We start from the raw sequence: 22,951 nt of genomic DNA, 5'->3' as shown, positions 1-22,951 counted from the left end.
AATGGTATATATCTAGAAGAGTTTACAAGTCAAGTTTTGTATACATCTAAATTCGATTACATTAGAGAAGGTATCCACTTTTAGGAAAAGGTCATAACAAAGATTAGTCAACTGAAACTCAAAAATTATGTTTACACGCTCATCCAACAAATGATATAATTAAATTTTCTATAGGTAAAAATTTCAGTGTATGTATGCGCGAACATCATGACTGATGGAAAGAGCTTACTCCTTGTTCATGATGAATAACTCAGAAGAAACATCCCAAAACCTGTGAAAAAAATATTCGATAACTAAAAAAATGAAAATCTGAAAATTTTATAAAAAAATATCTATCTACACAAAATAAACATCCAGAAAGTCAATTAAATCTTCTAATTTTGCACTCTCAATTAAATCCAGAATTTTTTATTTTTCAAAAATTATATTTAGAAGTAAAAACAAACAAAATATGGGCAACGAGAAGAATGAATTAACTCGCATAGAAACATCTCAACACGACAACATTTTCAGGTTGAGACAACATTTAAAAAATATTGCCTAAAGGCTGACAAAAAGTTACTTTTGATCTATGGCAACACTTTTGGACCTAAGGCAACATTTTTTGGGAGAGTTGCAGATGCAGCCGTTGCCTTAGATGAAGGCAACATTTTTTTGCTTCAAAAGCAATGCTTTTGAGGGCAACACCTGATAAGTGTTGCCTTTAGTTGTTTTTCAACAACACTTCAAAGGTGTGTTTGAGACAACACTTTTGCAGTATTGTCTTTTCTCATATTTTGGCCACTATTAAAAAGTGTTGCCTATTTGCAATAAAATACAACTCTTTTACGTGTTGCTTATAAGTTGGAATTTGCAATTCTTTGAAGTGTTGCCTATTAGTTTTGAATATGCAACCCTTTAAAGCATTGCCTTTTCTTTTGGATATGCAACCTATACAAGTGTTGTCTTTTCTTTTGGATATGCAACTTATACAAGTGTTACTTTTTCTTTTGAATATGCAACCATATCAGTGTTGTCTAATATTCAAAATATGCAACTAATAAAAGGGTTGCCTTTTGGCAAAAATAAAAGTTACTTTTGAAATAAAAATACAAAAAAAAAATTTTTTTTGTTCATACGTATATAATTATTTTAATTAATAAATAAATTTGTGCACAAAATGAAAAAATTTATAAGAGACAAAATAACTAATAATAAAATTATAATTAAAATAGATATTAAAATGTTCAATTAGTCTTTCAAATACATATTCATCAATAATTCTCAACAAAACAATAAAATTCTTGTCTAACAATAATTGTCATAACAAAATAGTAATTAATATTTGTCAAAAAATGTTAATCTGTTTGCATATTTTATATCCATGCTTGACTTGTCCCATATGCTAAATCTGCAAATAATACACAACAAAAAAATAAGCAACTTATCATTAAAACTGAAAAACATTAATTTACCACTGTCTACCTAAAAATAATCTAAAAACATTCTGTAAGACAGCCTAAAGTTCAACAGATTAATGATGGGATTAACTTCTTACTAATTTACCACTACTGCCGACAACTCCCTTGACAATTTCTGCCATTCCTGCGAATGAAATAGCAGTTACTAGGGTCTGTTGCAGTGACAACACGCATCACTCCCCAACATATCCACATTATTTCAGCAATGAGGAAAAAATTTTCTTCCTCACAGTAGCACAACACTAAAAAAAGTAATTAAAAAGAAAAAAAGATGAGTGATTAAAAATTAGCAAGAGTGTATTGTAGAAGCCACCATGAAGTAAGATGGCAGAAGACAGAGAAAGCAAAGGCCAAAAATGTTGATAGTCCATTCCAATAAATGATAAATCACAAAAATTACTACAAATTTTTTGGTTATACCTGGTCATCATTTTGGATCACGAGTTGATGAGGAAGGACGATCGTTGCCATTCGGACATTGTATTCTATTTATATCATGTGTTTATTCCTTGGCTCGTAATAAAGACAGTGCTTCATCAATATTTATGCAAAGAGAACTCTATTGCAAGAGAAACTTCACAAGATCCTCCAAACTTTGGACTCTATCTTTTGTCTCATGAAGTTCAGTTTTCATTGAACTTATTGTCTCTGCATGTTGTTGCTTAATTTTAGCAATCTCCCGTTTTTTTTTTTTTTTTTTGCAGAGATATTTTTGTGTTTGAACTCCCATAACATCGAACTCTTCCTGGTTGTTCTTTGCCAAATACTGCAGTAAATGCTTTCTCGGGAGTGTCTCCAGCTTCTTGGTGGCCCTTAAGTTTATCCTATTAAAAAAATAATACTGTAAATTAAGGCAGTTCTACTTCAGATCGATTTGTAAATTAAGGCAGTTCTACTTCAACTTATTATGACTTACAATAACAACTTGTGTTCCTAAATCAAGCTCTTTTCCTTTTCGTCCAGTTCGAGTTGCAATAAACACATCAACTTGTGATGGGTCTTCTTTGTTCTCATTCATTTCACACTACAAGTAAAAGGGAAGAGTATTAAAAATGGCAAAAAATAATATTTATCTAGTTTTAAGATGGTCATTATACAACAAGAAAAAATTTATAAAAAATCAAAATTATTACCATTTCATTACGCACTCTTACAAAACTTATAGGTCCCATTCGATGTTGATGTTGTTGCTTTTTACGATTTTCAGAATTTACACGAGATAGAGCCTATACCCAACAAAATTAAAGGGAGTTATATGTAATAAACCGTACATATTATGGCAACATATTTTAAGAGATTAATAATGCATGCTCACCTGCAGAGTAAAGGCCTCTAGAGGTATTGGATCAATAGTTATTACCAAATACACATCATTATTAATCTCTTTTCCTCCATTCCTGGCACTGCCACTGCACCATCGATCAGATTCATAGAACTTTATTAATCCACCATATAGGACAAGACAGACTAATATTTACCTTTCTTGTTGGAGGAAGGAAAATATAAATTCGAATGCATCTTCGGCAAGTGTTACGCCTAACTCTTGCTAGAGCTTCCTTCTGAAAATTCAATCATACATATGCATAAAACAATAATAGTAATATTTTTATTTTTCTACTGAAACCAAAATAAATTGCCGCTAAAAGTGATTTCATATAACAATGTCTCCTAGGCTTTAAGTTAGTAGGCAGAGACACGCAAATTATTATATATCTAATAAATATATATATAATTGAATGAATTAGGTACCTGGCAGTTGTAAGAGGTGAATGAGGAGATATTATTATTGCAGCAGTGGAGGCGTCCCACAGGCCTTGGAAGTGATGATGGCGTTGGAATAGGAGCAACTGTTGCGTCTTCTCAGCAAAAAACCACACATGAACACTACCACGCCCTTCAACATCATCATGCCCATAATCCCCACTACCCCCTCCGCATAATAAATAAATAGTATGGTTACCTGTGTAGATATATTCACAAGAGGAGAGGGGTTGCTTACCTGTGTAGCTGCCTCTTCTTCTCTGCTCCACACTTTCAATATCTGATTTATGGCAACATGTTTCATTCTCGTGCTTTTTCCAATATAGGATGCAGTCATGTGGGCATGCATCAATTTTTTATAATCAAGACCTAAATCTCTCACCATAGCCTTGGCTTTGTTGAAAGAAGAAGGGAGATTCAAGTTAGGAATAGCCTCTTTCAACAACTCTGAGGGAAGTGAACGAGACATTGCTCCATCCATGTAGACACTTCAACAAGTATAGTCAGATGGTGAAAGATAACGTAGAAAATCCCTTACAGCCAGGATATAGTTCCTTGCTAGCCTCGTCAACCAAATTATAGAACTTCTTTGCATCTTCGTTCATACCTTCCTTTTCTCCCTCAACATCTGCCACATTCCTAAACCTTTCGTCTAGCAAACCTTCAATGTCATCGCATGAATAAATCTCATCGGTATCACCAGTATCGACATCCATACCAATTATACTTTTCCCATTATTAACCCATCGTGTATAGCCCTTGACAAATTCAAAGCATATTAAATCGCTATAAATAGACTCTCTTTGACCCCAAAGGAAGTTACAACATTTTGCACAAGGACATAGAATTTCCTCTCCTTGAGGATTTCCAACGGAGTAAGCATAGTCCAAGAATCTATTGACGCCGTCCCTAAACTCTTGGCTATGTCTTGGTAAACTCATCCAGTTCTTGGATGAGTCATGGGAAAACCTAATTGTTCATAGTGATATTACTATTAAACTAAAAATGATTATGGTCTTAAACATCAGCTTAAAACGATTTTCATTTATCAAAATGGAATCTGAAACTTGCTATATATACACGGTTGCTTAATATAAAATATATAAAAAAGTGCAAAAGAATAACATAAACATATATCAATTAGTATAATAAAGAGTAAAGATATACGACATACTTTAAGTGTCAATTAAGCTCTTTATTTATAATATTTGAAAGATAAATTTGAGGAATTCGAATACATATAGAATTCTCCTTAATTTGAATATAATTTATAATCCACATTGAACCATAATAATTTTAAAATGGGGCCTCTTCATTCTTATTAAAATATAAAAATGAGACCAAAATTAAAAAAAAAAAACTAACTAAATACAAACTAATCATAATTCTTTTATTATTCTAAAACAAATATTAATAATTACTTTTGGAAAGATATATTTTAAAATAAAAATACTTTTATATTTTAATTTTTTAATTAAACAATCAGTATTTTGTTACATAAAAAAGTGCAAAAGAATAACATAAACATATAAAAGTAAATAAGTATAAGATAGAAATATCTTACGAGGTCATGCCGCAAGAATTTGCTATATATATTGCATTTAGTGTTCACCAAAGATCCGTAAATATTTTTTTATCAATCTCCTTCAAGAAAAAAAAAACCAGAGATTAGTGTAACAGAAATAATAAAAAAACACACAATAAATTCTGATGACCTTTTGCATTTCTTAATTACAACTTAACTTATTTTATATTTTGAAAAATAGCGAAGCTAATTGAAAAACAGTAAAGCTAATTGAAATTTTCTAGCTTAATGACACTAAATTTGAAATTCTAAATCTTAAATCAATATAAATATTATTGTTAAAATTTCTCAAAGTAAAAAAGCTAATTGAAACATGCCACCATATTTGCACCGTAGAAATAGAATGTAAGTGATTTAATTTTTTGTAAAAATAGAAATAGAAACAAAATTAACTTAATAGATAATATGTACTAGTAACAAAATCATTTGAAATAGAAACTGAATTAACAAGGAACTTAATAGAAAATACTAGTACCCAGTACAATATCCTTGTACTACCTAATCGAAATAGCATATCTTTGAATTTATATATATATAGTATTGAATACTGATTGATAAACCATAAATGCAATCATTCAACTCCATCAATTTATTAAGGAATTGGTCCAGAAAAAAAGAACGAAAAAAAATTATTAAGGAAAAGTTAATTATGCAAGATTGCAAGACAAGATAGGTTTTAGACATTTCATAGTTTTTCAAATGAAATAAAAAAACCAAAAGTATTTATAATCATCCCATAGCATACTTCTGTGTCCAGATGCGTGCAGTAGCTTCATACTTAGCCCTGTTAGTCTTTTACATGTGCGCAATTTCAGGGACAAGAGGATTATCAGAGTTGGAATCCGTCAACAATGAGCAACTTGACAAAAGAACCTGAAATAGAACAAGACTAAAAACTTTATATTTTCCAACATTCAAAACAGGATTAGCATAAATCAGGTGTTTTCATTTACGTAGGATTCCATTTAGAAAATTTAAAAAAGAATAGATCCACTTCTTATTAAGTATCTGCAGACCACATAGTGAATTATCAAGTTGGAAGTAAAACTATAACTCAAGTCAAATTAATGGATGTCTATTTTAAGTGCAGTATTACTTAATGAAAATTGTCTCCAAGTATGACAGGTACTAACATCTAGATGCATTAAGGAGATCAAATCAAAGATAAGATGAAATGACAAAACATATCTAAAGACCACACACAGGAACTATAATGTGTATTATTAAAGCCTACGCATATTTATAGAAAACACTTTGTATAACATACTTAAAAAAAATAAAAGGAGTAAAAAAAAGGAGGATGAAGCAAGGCTAAATGAAAGTGTTATTCAACTGCATTCTCTCTGTATCTTGACCACATGGAGAGAAAGGGAATGGAAATGAAGATCCAGAATCATGCACGGATCAGATGGAACTAGCGTGTACAAGGAATTTCATCACAAAACATATCCTGTTATTTCCTTTTTATTTTTTATTTTTTAACAAGCCAAAGAGAATCAAAGAAGGTTGTGTAGGTAGTAAAGCCGTATAAAGAGGATCATTAGAGTAAAACTAAATAAATACCAATTTAACTTTGTCGATCATTATAACTTTTGTAGTTTTGTTTATATATATGTTTTTGATTTTGTCAAATTCAATTTTATAAGAAGCTTTAAAGAATGTGTTGTGTAAATATTACATGAAACCTGAAGCAAATAAACTGGAGTAAAAAGATATTTGGATTGTATAATAATGATTCAATTTTTTTTTTGTATTAAATTTTATTGATATGAAGCTCACACAAAGACAAAGCTACAGCAGAAGGCAACACTTATTACAGAGTAGAAAACTAATTACTTGAAGCACAAGCGCACACCACATAAACATGCCCAAAAGAAAATGAAAATTCCCAACTAGTTTCGCATACAATACTTTCCCTGTTTCGCAACCTCCCACCGGCACCGGAACTGCACCCATAGGCTCCCCACAGTACTCTCCAACAGTGCCATCACCTTCAGTTTCAACTCCATCACCGGCGTCTGCTACGCTATCACCACCCTCACCGTCAGTTTTAAAGTGATATAACACAGCACCCAAATGATGCATTTTACCCTCTAAAATGCAGCTTGCAACACATTGTAAAGGAACTTAATCACAACGAAACTACTTATTTGTACTTGGAGAAAAACAAAAGATAGAAGAAAGAGTAACCAATGACTGAGACAATATAACAAACAGAAAGAGCGCAAAGCTAAATAACAAGCTTAGTTAGTTACTTAGTTACCTTCGAGAGTGAAGAATATCTTTGGTTAGTGTAACCACAGGCTCAATGTCCCTCAAAATCTCCTCTTCCTTCTCCTTCCACAGGTGGTACGGGTTTGTAGTCGGTGTGGCGGCAGTGCACCACGCTCGATCCTGAGACGGCGCAAGAGTGAAGTGAAGGTGCCAATGAAGCAGAAACTGGCGAAGAAGATTAAAAGGAGAAGAACTTGTCATAACTAAAATTTTCCAGAATAATTGCTAATCTCAAAAAATCAGCACTACAGCATATAATTTATATATTTATTTCTACAAAGTACATAGAATGAAAATAAGCTAGAATTCAAAATCATAATAAAAGAACCAAAATAAAATGGTACTGCACAAAGCTATGTATGTAAAAATAAGTTTAAGTTCAACTAGAGGATCTAAAATACACATGCAGTTCCATTAAACTCACACAGTGACAGTAGAGCTGGCTCAACACTAATGCACAAAGCAACAAGTTTCATATAACTCAAAATTATGATACAAAACACAAAAATAGGAAAGAAAAACAGAGGTAAAATCATGAGTACCTGCAGAACAATGATCAGCGGTGATGAACCCTAGCAGAAGAACGCTGACAAATTGGAAGAGATCATAGATGAACAGCAAGCAAAACCTAGAGAAGCTCGAAATGGCAACATTATTACTAAAAACCATATAATAGCAACGTTAACATTATTAAAATTAGGATTCAAAATGAAAAAGGAAAAGGAATAGGCAAAATCATAGGTACTTGCAGTGATGAACAAGTGAGTAGAAATGATCGAAGCTCGAACTGCTAGCGGAGACGATCAAAGGTCAAACGCGAAAAAAGTGGATTGAATATCGAATACGAGCAGAGAAGATTGAATCTCGAATTGCGAGCAAAGAGAATCAAAGTTCAAACGCGTGTCAAGACCTCCATTGCCATCCTCGAAGAGAAGAAGACGAAGATGAAGATGATTTAGCAGCACGTCAATGTCTGAGGAAGATGAAGATCAGGATGAATTAGCAGAGAAGAACACACGTCAATGTCTCCTATATTGCCATCATCGAAGAGAGGAAGATGAAGATGATTTTGTGCTTGTAATTTAAAAAATTAGGGTTGGGGTTTTGTTTCAGACTTTCTTTCAGTAAAAGGAGAAGATGACGAATTGAAGGCCCATGGAGGAAAAAGGGTTTTGTTTTTCTTTTTTTTAGTTAAAGTGGAAAAAATAATTTTGTTAAAATATTTGGTGAGAAGATTATAATTTTAAAAAAATATATTAATTTATTTTAGGTAACATTTATAAGTTGATGTTTATTAACAATTTTAAAGCAAATTTTATAAAATATAATATATGAATACAATAATTGTTGTCTATTTAATTTATTAAAGCAACATTTTTGTTATGTTTTTTAATTAACTAAAAAGGAACATTTATAACATGTTGATTTAAAAAAGTTGCAATAGTCTTATTTTTTTGCAATAAATATTAAGATTTGCTTTTTATTATTTTAGACAATACTTTTTAAGTATTGTTTAGAATATATATGTTGCCATAGATCAGAATTGTTGTAGTGCAAAGCCGATTTTCATAGTTTGGCTTCTTGTAGCTCTCCTATTATCACACGCGAAGACAACAAAATCAAATAAATGATTAAATCCACAAAAACCAATTTATCGAAGTAAAGGTCCTAGAGAAACACAAACAAGATGCTAAGGGCGAGAAAAAACTACAACGATATGAATGAATTCTGAGAGTCCAATTACCAAAACCTAAGAAACCAAATCAATTAAACTCAAAATTCCTCAAGCACAAATAAACCTTACATTTTTCTGAAATGCCAATGAATATTATATATACTTGATTAGCCTCAGAGGATGCATGCACTAGTAGAATCCAATTCTGCTACTTCTTTCTCAAGCACAATCTTGTCAGATGATTTCTTTTTCCATGGGTGTCGCTGGTCCTCGAAAATTACAGACACCCTTTTAAAAACAGAAACAAAAAATTCAATTAGAATTAGAATGTAGCAAATTCAAATAAAACATGCTATTCACACAAAATTCATCAGTTAAAAGAAAAAAACAAAGCAATCTTTTTACCTTCACAACATTTCATTGCCAAATTCTCATTGAAAGATACTATTCACACAAATAACGTTGTAATCCAAAATCAATAACAACAAAACCATCATTTGACAAAATGGTAATCACTCACTCTCTCAAAGAACAACCAGGTTCCTTTTTTCAACACACAAGTATACAGTAAAATTTCTTTGCACTATGTTGGATAATGTCAATAGTGAAAGCTCACACATACACACACAAACACACAAAAAAGGGGCAACGAGAAGAATGAATTAAGAAATGTGAGAAGCACAATGTTATAAGCTAATAATCTGTATATTATATCATTATATAAAAACAAAGCAAATAAGAACTATAAAAATCGTCAGATTGATGATACAAGAATCCAACTACTTGATAGATAATAATTTGGACAGTTTAAACAAATGGGAAAAAGACCCCAGGAACCAGGGCACAAGTGGCGTAACCTGGTTGTGATTTTCGTTGTATCGTGTGGAGGACGTGAAGGAGTGGCAGCGATAGGGTGCGGGCGCGGCAGCGACAGTGCGCGAATTGGCTTCGTGTGGGCTAGGGTTGTCAGCGTTCTCCAAGTAAAATGTGGATTCCAATGTAGGGCAGTGTCGCCGGAACTAGTTAGGAGACGGCGACACGACAGAATGGACTCCGGCGGTAGCATCGTTGGGAGTAGGAGAAGAGTTGTGTGCTATGAAACCTAATTTTTACTGCCTTCGAATCTGAAAGATAAACTAGTGTTAGTCTGGGTGAGATAGTTATTATGTGTTATTGGGTTTTATTGTGGGGTCATCTGATTTTTAAAATTAATTTTTTAATCTGTTGTTTACGTTGTTCAATATAAGCATTATTTTTCTATACTTTTTCTTCTCCTCCGAGATGTGATACGTTGTATATTTAAATAATTACTTTATATTTTATGTATTTTCGTAATTTTTATATTTATTTAAGTTAAATTAAAAAATCCTATATTAAAATCATGGTATTTTTTTTTAGAATTATGATGTTGTTATTCCAATTTTTTTTAGAAAATAAATTTTGTTCATTTTTCTATTACTCCTGTTTAATTACCGTGCGTTTTGATCATGAGACAACCACCACTATTATATTATTTTTATATCTGACTTATCCTCTCTTATTTATTCTAAGATCAAATATATCATCTTTTTGATAAAATTGTTATTCTCCGTACCTTAAAGCTTTGTTTTAATTAAAAACCAGTTTTATATCTAAACCTACAATTTTGTCCCTTGTTGGGATTTCCATTTGAGATTCCTTCCACTATATACTTTATTTAGTATTTGATATATTTCTTCACACAATAATATTTTTTGGACTTAAAACATGATTATACACGCATAATTCTACTTTTCTTGTTGAATATTTTTCAGAAGCAGCAAGAATCAAATTTTAAACTTGTTTTCTTTGTATAAAATTTCTGAGAATATATAATAAAATTATTTGTTCCAATAAAGATTTTAAATTATATATAACATCATATGTGTTTCACTTTCTATAATAAACGAATAGCCATTTTGTTTTGTTAAAAAAAAAAAAAAAGGTCACTTATCCAAATTAAAGAAGAATGAAAGGAAATATTAACGTTTTCGCACATGGAGACGGATGATCAAGACACTACATACATCTCATGCTGCCATGCATCAATACTAATTCTATTACTAATTAATATATAGGCATTAATGCACGAATAAATTGCCAAAATTCTACGTAATTATAAATTAATATTTTTTATCGGAAAATTCTAGGGTACTTATCAAAAAAATAAGCATGGCATATTGACCGTGTCAGTTAATGAAAAGTGGAGGCATATTTTAAAAAACTACAAAAATTAAATTAAAATTTAAAGTTATATCACGTCCTTTTGCCACTGTAAAATTTTTAGTTGTGTTGCTGTATCCGTGGCACCATCACAATAAAAAAGAAATAAATTATTATCTATGAAAATTGTATTAATTTAGTAAAATTAAAAACTATTCAATAAAATTATTTATTAAATTATTTCAATAATTTTATCAAATCTAATTTTAATGAATATAAAATCAGTTTATATATTTTATGAATTAAAATATCAATTCTTAAATCTTTTATATTAAAATTTATAGTAATTAATCAAATTATTTATGTTTAATTATTAAAAAATAAAACAAAGACTCATATTACATTTGTACAAATAACAATGCTACAAAATTTATACAAGATTAAGCTTAGAGTCAAATATTGATTTTTCATAGTTACATTTTTTTTTGCCATACTTAAAGTGTGTAAACGAGATATGTATTAAAAATTTTTAGTCAGCTTTATTTAAAATATAAATGAGATATTTATATATTTATTTAACTCTCACGATAAATTATTGGATAATTAAAAAGATGGTATTTTCGGTTCATTTTGGATCAATTTAAAAAGTAAATTTGATTTATATTTTACATAACCATCTAATTTTTATGTTTTAATAATTTTATAATAAAAATATTAAATGTTTATTTTTTAATTAATCTTATACTTATTATTATTTTGTCAGACATTAATAGACTTTTTTTAAAAAAAAAAAACTATTTCGTTTATATTATTTTATTTATTTTATTTAGAGGATAAACAAGATATGTGTATATACATTTTGTTTTTACTATAAACAGAATAAATAATATTACATAAATTAATAAATATTTATAAAATAATATATTTTAGTAAATAGAATATTTAATTTATTTACTAAATTTTTTTTAGAATTTTTATTATTATGATAAACTATTGTTTAACTAAAAATTTAAAATGCATTAAAAATTAGATTAATATGATGAATTTATTAAAATGATTTAATAAATAATTATTTTTTCACTGAAAATTATGTGAATAGATTTAATAGTTTGTTTTTCTCTCTCACTGACTTGATTTGATATTTAAGACTATACATGAAGTTGCTGGTACTAGTTGTGAGATGGATCGGAGACTCACCGGTCAAAGCAGTGACGGGATTGGATTTTCAGAGCAGCGGGCCTGCAAAGACATTCCGACTCTTAAGTCAGAATGGATCTAAGAGGTATAAGTGAGGATTAGGAATGTGTGACGCACCTGGGGGAGCCTTTGGCTCCCTTTATATAGTTTGTGGTAGTTATCTTATCATATCGATTAAGATAAGATAAGACAAGGAAAGTATTTGAATGTTGGTTAGGAATTTGAGGTCTTTCGACTAGTTTGGGCTACAATGGTAGGCTGGGTAATCTGGGTTGAAGCTTCTCCGATAGGGGGCCCGGGGATCGGATTTAGAATAGTTGTCCCCAGAGCGACAAAGCATGCTTGCTTGGTCTCATCGCTGGAGGATTTATTTTGCCATATGGCTGTGTTCGTTAGGCTTGTCATGGTGAGTGGAGTGCCACTCAAGTTTTCTTGGTTGAGGTCAGGAGTCTGTGGGGTGCTTGGACGTCCCTTCGCCTATCCATTGAGTTCTTGAAGGGAGGAGTTCATCCGTTGCGGTTCCCCATGCGTCATTATGACATTTTAATATGCGCGGGGGGTGGTTGGTTTGTTTTTCATTTTGTCCTTTGCTTCATTTATTTTTGAACCATTTGGATTTTTTTAGATTTTATTTCTTTTTTCTTGCTACTGCAATTGTTCATTTCTCTTTTTCTCTATATTTTCTTTGCCCGTAACTGCTTTTTCTTCTCATATTTCCTTTGCTCGAGTGTTTTCTATATTCCTTTTATGGAGTTGCTTTCAGCTGGCCTGTTGGCATGTTTTGTTAGTGCTGCATTCTGTTTCTTGTTCTTTTCTCGTCCGCTTTTTTGAAAAATCAAGTTGGTGCTCCTTTGTTGCTTTGTATTGTTTTACTTGCTTCTGCATCGTTTCTTTATCTTCTGAGTAAGGTCAGTAGGAAATCAAGGAGGGTGCCACTGTTTAAGCGTAGCTTTTCATGATTGTTGTAATGGTAGAGGAATAGGGGGAGTGTGCCCTTATTTTTTAGGTGTTTTTAGGTACGTTAGTATGAAATTTGTATGGTTTTCTTGCTCTAGGGAGTGGGCTGATGGTGGTGCCCCATTAATTTGTAGGTATGGTTCATCGGAGGACTGAGGGCGCTATGAGGATCTCTAGAAGTTGTGCTATGAGGGCGCGATTTATGGAGGTGGCGAGGCGGAGCGACAATACGAGCTTTTGGTTCCCTGGACGAACAAGAGGGTCTACTATATAGACCCCGAGTCCCCCGGGTCACTGATTGGTTTTGGGTTTATGTGTCTATGTTCATGCGGCTGGGAGTGCCACTCCCTTTTCTCCAATTTTTCAGGACCTGCTAAATTGGTGTTCGGTGGCGCCGTCTCAGCTGTGTCCAAATAGTTAGGATGCCATCAGAACTCTTGAATTAGTTTGCGATTATTTGGAATATCTGGCTCGTGTGGATGTTTTACTATACTTCTTTCTATGCATCCTTCTGACCAAGGAGAGGAAGCATAAGGAAGGTTATGTGTCTTTTCGAGCCCTGTCGAATGGCGGATATTCAGGCTGTTTGAAGATTTCTTTCACGGTGTCAAGGAGGAATACTTCAAGGTCCGACCTGCTTGGGGGCATCACCCATTCTGGTTGACTTTTGAGGGAGAGCACCATTTTGCCACGTACTAGAATTTTGGTGCTGGTGCGTCATACTTGACGCGGGTTTTGTATGAGGGTTTGTCCTCCGAAAACAAGGATATTGCTGATGTTCTGTTGGAAATTTTCAGGGATAGGCCTTTGAACCCACGGGACATTACGGGTGATCCGGTGGCGTGTTAGACTTATGTTGGTGGGTTTCTTGGATTTTTTTTTCATTTTATCTTTGCTACCAATTTCTTGACTTAATAGAATTTTCTTCTTCTTTTCAGTTGATATGGCTGGAGTTTTGACTATGCATGCAAGGTTGAAGGCTTCCATGACCCAGGATGCTGGGATTGAGGGTGGTGAGGCCTCTTTGTCGATGCCTTAGTCCCAACCCCAGCCGGATTCCCAGACTATTTCACAGGAGACGATTTCGACTGGGGTAGCCGACGTCAAAGTTGACGAGGAGGTCGTGGTGGTTTAGGCTCTTGAGGTAAGCAATAAGAGGAAGAACATGGTGGAAGGGAGAAGTGGGGAGAACATGGAAGAGGAAGGTCTGGTTTTGTCCGTGATGGACTAGATTTTTGATGCTCCGGCTTTCATTAACCAGCATCTCCTGCCGGGTACAGAGGAGTTTTTCTAAGATTGTGATGTCGCTGGTCAAGCAAAGTCTGTGTATCGTGCCCTTCTCCGTTCGACCATCATTGTCCAGAAGGCGGAGCCGATGCTGGCTCAGGTGGAGCTCTTGAGTGGCAAGCTCCACCAGTCTCAGGCGAAAGTCGGGAAGTTGAATTAGTAGCTGGAGGCTACCGAGACTGCTTGGGTGAAAGCTGTGAAATATACGGAGGATGCTGGCTCAAAGATTCTTTGTCTTTCCGAGTTGAAAAGTTCACTTCTGAATCAGTTGGCTCGTAAGCAAAAACAAGTTGCGGACGTTGAGTACGGGGCTGTAAGACCCAAAACCTTTGAAAAAGGGCTATTATTAGCTAATTTCAAATTAAGTGTTTCTGCAGCTTTAATTTCAGAAATTCCTCTATTAAAGAAAATTAAAGCAAGTTTTGATTTATTGAATTTGAAATAAATTATGATTATTATCCAATTTTATAATTGTTGGATTATTTTCTATATTTAAATTATAAATTTAGCAGTTGTGAAATAATAAGGATTTTATATGTTTTGGACTAAGTAATTAATATTTTTAATATTAGTACTGCTATTTTGGAAAATAGAGAAATTAATTATATTATTTCTAATCTTTAGATTTGGGCATTTTGTTGAAAATAATTTGTAAAAGTAGATGAGCAAATAGTGTTTTTCCATATACAATAGGTGTTGGAATTACATTGGATTTCAATTACCATATTATTCCTAATTTTATGTGAATTTACCATAATGCCCTTAACCCTAATTTTCAAATAAGGAAAACCCTAACCCGGTAACCCATTACCCGACCCGGTTCTCTCTCAACCTCACTCAATCCCCCCAAACCCAGCCACAACACAGCAACAATAGCTGCAAAAGAAATGGAACGAAGAAAGAAAAAGGGCTAGGAGGAAACGGGGAAACGCAGAGGGAAAAGCTGCGCTGTGACCACCGGCCAGCCGTCGCTGTCGTCCTGCGCTTACCCACTCACCACCGCCGCTGGAGGAGCCGTGACCAACGCGTCGCTGTCGCTGAAGCACACAGCGCCGCTGTCGCCCTCGCCGCGCCGCCGCCATCCTTGCGATCACGAAGAGGCTGACGGGAGGAACTGGCGCGCACGGGAGGGGAAGAAACCGCCTCTGCACTGCCGTCGTTCACAAGCTCAGCCACCTCGCCATTGTCGCCGCCAAGGGTTCCGTCGCAGTCAACCCGTCGCGGCTGGTGTTGCTGCCGTCCCTGATGGGTTCCACCGTGGAGAAGGGAACGACGCAGGGGAGAGGAGGTCGCGCTGCTGCTGCCGCCGAAGGAACCCGTCCCTGCTGAGCTGCCGCTGCCACTGCTAGGGTTTGCTGCCGCCGTGCCGTTGAGAGGAGGGCCGTCCAGTCACACCGAGCATGAGAGACGGAGAGATCAGAGGCTGAGCTGGGGTTCAGCCACCATGCCCAGCCGTGCTCGCGTCGCCGGCGCCGCCTCCGTCAGAACTACCGAGGAAAATGAATTTGGCGAAATGAGTTATGTTATTCTCCCCTAAAGACTTGGGACTCTGCCGAGGAACTTTTGTTATAAAATCTCATTGTTGGATGGGTGATTTTGAATGTTCCCAAAATGAATCTTTAACTTTCCATGGTTTTGGAAGTTTTGGAAAGAGAATGCCGAGAGTGGCTTTGTTTTAAAAGAGAACTCACTTTGAGTAGATTTGGCTTATGAGCCTGAGATGATTTGAGAAACGAGATTTCTAAAGCCAAGGCTGAAAAGAGTTGAAACTTGATTTCAAAGTGAAACGATTTGAGAAAAAGTGATTTGTGGCTTAAATGCCGGTTTTATGAATTTGATGATGTTGAATGGTGGAGGTGCCATTTTGTAATGAGCCGGAATGGCTGTGTATAATATTGATTTATGGCGGATTGCTGAATGAGTTATGGGCCGTATGGCTGATTATGAATTATGAATTTAAGCCGGATGGCTGAGATGGATGTTGATCCATGGTTGGGACTGAATGAATATATGCTTGAGATACCTGGGTAGTAGCAAGGGTTGTGGCTCGTCCCACTTGCTCCAGGTTAGAGGCTGTGACGCCTGGGTAGTAGCGGTAGTAGTGGTGATTCCACTCGTTCCAGGTTGAGCTTTTAAACACCCGCCTGGGTAGTAGCCGCAGTAGTGGTTATTCCACTGGCTCTGGGTTGAGCGGGCAGTAGCAAGGGGGTTGTAGCTCAAACCTACTTGCTTCGCGATGGGTGTTTCTGTCTATGGTTAGCTACCAGGACGTGTTGGGCTGGCTATATAACCGACAGATGATATCATCAGCCATTAGGGACAGGCATGCATCATATGCACTTGTGTGACATTGTTTGGGTGTGCATATTATACTTGGTTTGCCTATGTGATTAATTGCTAACTGATCTACTTGCAATAACTGTTTGTTTGTGCTTGCCTCTTCCTATCTGTGTTTGCATCTGGGACTCTGTTGGACTGTGGTGATTGGTTGATGGTTGGATTGTTTGGGCCTAGAGCCGTGGTTGGAATGAGATGAACCGATGGTTGATTTCGGTTTTGTGTTTCTGGTTTGGAATAAAATACGAAAGGCTATTTTGGTTCAGTATAGATAAACCGTTTTGAAAGGCTTTTTGAGTTTTTGAGAATTGAACTGTTCCTCTTTCAGAAAAGATTTCCGATTCCTCTTTTATTGTAAATCGTTGTTTTTAAAAAGAGGCATAAGACGGTTATTAATCACTGGTACGGTTTATCTTCATGTATCCTATTACAGTAATTCCCAAAAACCCTCTACTGAGAACCCTTTCGAGGATGATGTTCTCACCCCCCTACATTTTTCCCCTTTCAGGATATGGGCGCAGAAGTTATGAAGAGTTTATTTAGTTGTTGTTGAGATGCTCTGTATTGTTTTAGTTATGGTCTATTGTACCCTCGCCTTTATCTTGATATTTTCTGTAAGAGGGATAGGAACTGTATTGGATAATAGTTGTAATATCATTTATGTATATATATATATATATATATATATATATATATATATATATATATATATATATATATATACACATGTATGTACGCTTTATGAGTTGTTGTAAGTGTATTGTATGTATGGATGTACGTTGTATAGCAAAAGTATCTTTTGGAATCGGTATTGCGGTTTAAAATTTTAAACAGGCTCATATTTTAGTATTAAATAGTATAAGTGTCGTCGTAATGTCCGAGCTATCAGAGTCGCGCAGCCGGAAGTGTGAGCTTTGGTAGTTAGGGTGTTACAGGGGCTAATGCTACCCTTTCTGAGGTGAAGTTGTTGAGGGCCGAGGTTGCTTGGTTGAAGAAGGACAAGCAAGGCCTGCTCCGAGATGCTAAGGACTCTATCTCATCTACTGAGGAGACCATGATGGCTCAAGTCCAGGTTTTGGATCTGGACGTGGATGTATCCATGATGGGAGCCTTCTGGACTGTGGAAAATGGCCATATTGTGGACTTGGAGTAACTTGCTTCTGTTTTTGATTTATTTCATTAGGTTTGTAAGTCGAGTGTTCGGTGTTTATACTTTTTTTTAGAATAATTTTCTTTGTTTTCCTTTAAGTTTGTAAGCTATTTTTTTTGGCTCTTTGAACTGTTGTTTGATGGCTTCTTGGCAGGCTTATTTTGCGTGTGTATGAATAGTAGGCCTCCTAATTGGCCGTTTTAGATACTTGTATTTATAGTTGTGGATATCCGTTTGTATTGGCCTCAGGGGTGATCAAGCCCTGGGGGTACCGTTACTTTATTCTGTTCATTCCGTTGGTTTGGTGAAAACGTGAGAAAGAATCTTAAAAAGAAAAAATATTAAAATTACTTTTATTGATGGTTGGGCCTCATTAAAATCTCATGTCGTGGGTAGGAAAGGGTACCTAAAAAAGAAAAAGAATAAAAAATAGACAAAACAGAGATGATGACTGATGAACGGATAATTTATACGCTTTTTGGCATTGTTTTTACATAGTTTTCAGTATGATTTAGTTAGTTTTTAGTATATTTTTATTAGTTTTTAATTAAAATTCACATTTCTGGACTTTACTATGAGTTTGTGTGTTTTTTTGTGATTTCAGGTATTTTCTGGCTGAAATTGAGGGACTTGAGCAAAAAAATCAGATTCAGAGGTTGAAGAAGGACTGCAGATGCTGTTGGATTCTGACCTCCCTGCACTCAAAGTGGATTTTCTGGAGCTACAGAACTCCAAATGGCGCGCTTATAATTGCGTTGGAAAGTAGACATCTAGGGCTTTCCAGAAATATATAATAGTCTATACTTTGAACAAGGATTGACGATGTAAACTGGCGTTCAATGCCAGTTCCATGCTGCATTCTGGAGTTAAACGCCAAAAACAGGTTGCAAAGTAGAGTTCAACGCCAGAAACACGTTACAAACTAGCGTTCAACTCCAAGAATGACCTCTCCACGTGTAAATTTAAAGCTCAGCCCAAGCACACACCAAGTAGGCCCCGGAAGTGGATTTCTGCATCATTTACTTATTTCTGTAAACCCTAGTAACTAGTTTAGTATAAATAGGACTTTTTACTATTGTGTTTACATCTTCGGATCATCTTTTGGACGTTTAGTTCTTAGATCATGGAGGCTGGCCACTCGGCCATGTCTACCTTATTTTCACTTATGTATTTTCAACGGTAGAGTTTCTACACACCATAGATTAAGGTGTGGAGCTCTGCTGTTCCTCAAAGATTAATGCAAAGTACTACTGTTTTTCTATTCAATTCAACTTATTCTGCTTCTAAGATTTTCATTCGCACTTCAATATGATGGATGTGAGGATCGTGACAGTCATCATCATTCTCAACCTATGAACGCGTGCCTGACAACCACTTCCGTTCTACCTTAGATTTTATAGATATCTCTTGGATATCTAATACAGGGGACCGAGTCCGAGTTATTAGTGTCTTCGTGGTATAAGTTAGAACCCATGGATGGCCATTTCTGAGATCCGGAAAGTCTAAACCTTGTCTGTGGTATTCCGAGTAGGATCTGGGAAGGGATGGCTGTGACGAGCTTCAAACTCATGAGTGCTGGGCGTAGTGACAGACGCAAAAAGATAGTAAATCCTATTCCAGTATGATCGAGAACCGACAGATGATTAGCTATGCAGTGACAGCGCATTGGACCAGTTTCACAGGAGGATGGAATGTAGCCATTGACAACGGTGATGCCCTACATAAATCTTGCCATGGAAAGGAGTAGGATTGATTGGATGAAGATAGCAGGAAAGTAGAGATCAGAGGAACAAAAGCATCTCTATACGCTTATCTGAAATTCTCACCAATGAATTACATAAGTACCACTATCCTATTTTATATTTTATTTAATTTTCATCCACTATAATTTCTTAATACAATTTAATCCGCCTGACTGAGATTTACAAGGTGACCATAGCTTGCTTCAAGCCGACAATCTCCGTGGGATCGACCCTTACTCACGTAAGGTTTATTACTTGGACGACCCAGTGCACTTGCTGGTTAGTTGTACAAAGTTGTGAAACAGATATAAGATCATGAACGTGCGTATTGAGTTTTTAGCGCCGTTGCCGGGGATTGTTCGAGTTTGGACAACTGACGGTTCATCTTGTTGCTCAAATTAGGTAACTTTATTTTAATTTTAACCTTTTTGTTTTTATTTCTTAATTCTCGAAAAATACAAAAAAAAAATTCCCTTTGTTTTCGAAAATTAATTTAAAATTTTTAAGAATGAATTCTAAAGTTTCAAATTGGTATGATTCCTGGAATCTTGATTGAGGACTTTGAATTCATTGCTTCCTTTTCCCTATAGGTTTTCAAAAAAATAAAAATATACAAAAATTCAAAAAAATTAATAAAATCGTAAAATTAAAAATATTTTTTGTTTCTTGTTTGAGTCTAGAGTCAATTTTTAAGTTTGGTGTCAATTGTATTTTTTCTAAAAATTTATGCATTTTTCGAAAATTCATGCATTCATAGTGTTCTTCATGATCTTCAAGTTGTTCTTGGTAAGTCTTCTTGTTTGATCTTCATATTTTCTTGTTTTGTGTCTTTTCTTATTTTTCATATGCATTTTTAACTTGTTAGTGTCTAATTATTGAAAATTTCTAAGTTTGGTGTCTTGCATATTTTTCTTTTCTTAAAAATTTTCAAAAAAAGTTCTTGATGTTCATCTTGACATTCAAAGTGTTCTTGGTGTTCATCTTGACATTCATAGTGTTCTTGCATGCATCACATGTTTTAATCCAAAATTTTCATGCATTGAGTCAATTTTGTGTTTTTCTCTTTCTTCATAAAAAATTTCAAAAATAAAAAATATCTTTTCCTTATTTTACTCAAAATTTTCGAAAATATGATTTGATTTAGTCAAAAAGTTTTTAAATTTAATTGTTTCTTATGAATCAAATCAAATTTTCAATTTAAAAATCTTATATTTTCAAAAATCAAATCTTTTTCATTTTACCTCCATATTTTCGAAAACTTTTTAAATTTGATTTTCAAAATCTTTTTCTTATTTTATTTCTTAATTTTCAAAATCTTTACTAACATTTAATATGATTGATTGAAAAATTTCAAGTTGTTACTTGCTTATTAAGAAAGATTCAATCTTTAAACTCTAGAATCATATCTTTTAGTTTCTTGTTTGTCAAGTAATCATCTTTAGTTTTCAAAATCAAATCTTTTTAATTTTCTTTTCAAATCTTTTTCAAATTAAAATTTCAATCATATCTTTTTCAAATTCAATTTTAAAATCTTTTCTAACTTCTTATCTTTTTAAAATTGATTTTCACATCCTATCTTTTTGTTTCAATCACATCTTTTTAAATTTCAATCATATTTTTTTTAAAACAAATTTCAAAACTTTTTCAATCAATCTTATCTTTTTGTTTCAATCATATCTTTTTCAAAACTACCTAACTAATCCTCTCTCTCTTATTTTGAAAATTCCCTCTCTCCTTTTTCAAAATTCCTTTTTAATTAACTAATTGTTTTAATTTTAATTTAATTTCAACTTTAATTTTCGATATCTAACTTTCAATTTTAATTTTTATTTTAATTAATTTTCAAAATTCTCTCTCTCATCTCCTTCTATTTATTTATTCATCTACTAACACTTCTCTCCCATCCAAAAATTCGAACACCACCTCCCTCTTTGTGTTCGAGTTTTTCCTCTTCTCTTCTTTACATTACATTCTTTTCTTCTTCTACTCACACAAAGGAACCTCTCTCTACTGAGGCAAAGAGGATCCCCATTATTTTCTGTTTTCTTCTTTTTCATATGAGCAGGAGCAAGGACAAGAACATTCTTGTTGAAGCAGATCCTGAACCTGAAAGGACTCTAAAAAGGAAACTAAGAGAAGCTAAAATACAACAATCCAGAGACAACCTTACAGGAATTTTCAAACAGGAAGAGGAGATGGCAGCCGAAAATAATAATAATGCAAGGAGGATGCTTGGTGACTTCACTGCACCTAATTCCAATTTACATGGAAGAAGCATCTCCATTCCTGCCATTGGAGCAAACAATTTTGAGCTGAAACCTCAATTAGTTTCTCTGATGCAGTAGAACTGCAAGTTTCATGGACTTCCATCTGAAGATCCTTTTCAGTTCTTAACTGAATTCTTGCAGATCTGTGATACTGTTAAGACCAATGGGGTTGATCCCGAGGTCTACAGGCTTATGCTTTTCCCATTTGCTGTAAGAGACAGAGCTAGAGTATGGTTGGACTCTCAACCTAAGGATAACCTGAACTCTTGGGATAAGTTGGTCACGGCTTTCTTAGCCAAGTTCTTTCCTCCTCAAAAGCTGAGTAAGCTTAGAGTGGATGTTCAAACCTTCAGACAGAAAGAAGGTGAATCCCTCTATGAAGCTTGGGAGAGATATAAGCAACTGACCAAAAAGTGTCCTTCTGACATGCTTTCAGAATGGACCATCTTGGATATATTCTATGATGGTCTGTCTGAATTAGTTAAGATGTCATTGGATACTTCTGCAGGTGGATCCATTCACCTAAAGAAAATGCCTGCAGAAGCTCAAGAACTCATTGACATGGTTGCTAATAACCAGTTCATGTACACTTCTGAGAGGAATCCTGTGAGTAATGGGACGCCTCAAAAGAAGGGAGTTCTTGAAATTGATACTCTGAATGTCATATTGGCTCAGAATAAAATATTGACTCAGCAAGTCAATATGATTTCTCAGAGTTTGAATGGAATGTAAGCTGCATCCAACAGTACTCAAGAGGCATCTTCTGAAGAAGAAGCTTATGATCCTGAGAACCCTGCAATAGCAGAGGTGAATTACATGGGTGAACCATATGGAAACACCTATAATCCCTCATGGAGAAATCACCCAAATCTCTCATGGAAGGATCAACAAAAGCCTCAACAAGGCTTTAATAATGGTGGAAGAAATAGGTTTAGCAATAGCAAGCCTTTTCCATCATCCACTCAGCAAAAGACAGAGAGTTCTGAGCAGAATCCATCTAGCTTGGCAAATATAGTCTCTGATCTATCTAAGGCCACTCTAAGTTTCATGAATGAAACAAGGTCCTCCATTAGAAATT

The 22,951-nt window shown here is 34.4% G+C and overlaps 1 non-coding gene across 1 annotated transcript; it reads right to left on the bottom strand.

Annotated features, from left to right (window-relative positions):
- Positions 1-22,197: 22,197 nt before the first annotated feature.
- Positions 22,198-22,305, bottom strand: LOC112745669 (small nucleolar RNA R71). The gene has a single exon (XR_003173585.1). It is a non-coding gene; the product is annotated as a small nucleolar RNA R71 (small nucleolar RNA).
- Positions 22,306-22,951: the final 646 nt, after the last annotated feature.

Source organism: Arachis hypogaea, chromosome 14 (assembly GCF_003086295.3).
Source record: "Arachis hypogaea cultivar Tifrunner chromosome 14, arahy.Tifrunner.gnm2.J5K5, whole genome shotgun sequence".
NCBI classification, from domain to species: Eukaryota; Viridiplantae; Streptophyta; class Magnoliopsida; order Fabales; family Fabaceae; genus Arachis; species Arachis hypogaea.
The sequence above is the reverse complement of the archived record's forward strand: the minus strand, read 5'-3'. Positions and strand labels throughout refer to the sequence as shown.